Raw genomic sequence first — 1,118 nt, forward strand, 5'->3', positions numbered from 1 at the left:
TCCAATTCTTTGCCACTGCAAAAAGAACTGCTACAAATATTTTTGTACATATTGGTCCCTTTCCTTTCATTTTTTTTGGATACATGTGTACAGGGGCTTTTAATCTCGCCTCTAGGGATCAGCATTTCTGCTTCCTGCAGTTTCCATCTCTCTCCCTGCTTTGTCCAAACTCAGCCCTGCGACATGAATTCAGAGTTTATTTTAATGGGAGTTCTATCTGAACTAATTTCTGGTGCTGACCTTTGGGCTGATGAGAATACCCTTCCTCCCAGACTCTTGCTAGGGGTAGAGAGTCTATGGTGGTAATACAATGTTCATATTATGCAGTGTTTGGAGGGAAATTGGTCCTGTGGCGAATTTCTTTCCAGAATTTCTTTCCCTGATAATTGGCAGGTTTCTGAACCTGGAGAGGTTGTATTGGGCAGTGAAAGCCCAAGATAGAACGTACATTTTACTAGAAGATAAAGTTGATGAGTTCTAGGCTGCACTTTCCTTCATTATTATCCTTTTCCTTCTCCTCAGACCTTTAACTACAGTGTGGTGAGCAGACTGTGCCCACTGGTACCAAGTTTAATGAGTATCAACCTTGAGAGGGCATTGATGACAGTGATGGTCCTCTTTCTTTTTTTTTATTTTTGAAATGCTTTATTAACTTATGATTTACATCATTCATTTCTGCCAGATTTTGAGTTACAAATTTTCTCCCCATTTTTCCCCTACCCACTGCCCCAAAATAGCAATCCCACAAGATATCCCCTCCTCCAATCTGCTCTCTCCCATATTTTCTCCCATACCCCTTTTGACTTTTCCAGTGGATCTCTATGGCCCAGTGCCTGTATATTTTATTTCCCAATTACATGTAAAATAGTATTAATAATAGTATATATGTTTGTATATTTGATTTTAAAACTTTGAATTCCAGATTTGTTCCCTTCCTCCCTTGTCACCCACCCTTACTGGGAAGATAAGCAGTTCAGTATAGGTTGTACATGTGTGGCTAATGCAAAACAATAACATAGTAGATATATTGTAAAAGACTGACTATATTTCCCTCCCTCCTATCCCACTTCCCACTTGCTCTATTCTCTACTTTGATCCCGTCCCTTTTCAAAAGTGGG

At 39.6% G+C, this 1,118-nt stretch overlaps 1 protein-coding gene across 1 annotated transcript in view; it reads left to right on the plus strand.

Moving 5' to 3' along the window:
• Positions 1-1,118, plus strand: part of LOC138174642 (dnaJ homolog subfamily C member 12-like) — a 6,572-nt gene that overhangs the window by 725 nt on the left and 4,729 nt on the right. The gene's annotated exons all lie outside the window — the stretch shown is intronic.

The sequence above is a fragment of the Petaurus breviceps genome, unplaced genomic scaffold (assembly GCF_028583685.1).
Source record: "Petaurus breviceps papuanus isolate PSGF00001 unplaced genomic scaffold, PetGlider_PUasm1.0 691, whole genome shotgun sequence".
In the NCBI taxonomy this organism is placed as follows: Eukaryota; Metazoa; Chordata; class Mammalia; order Diprotodontia; family Petauridae; genus Petaurus; species Petaurus breviceps.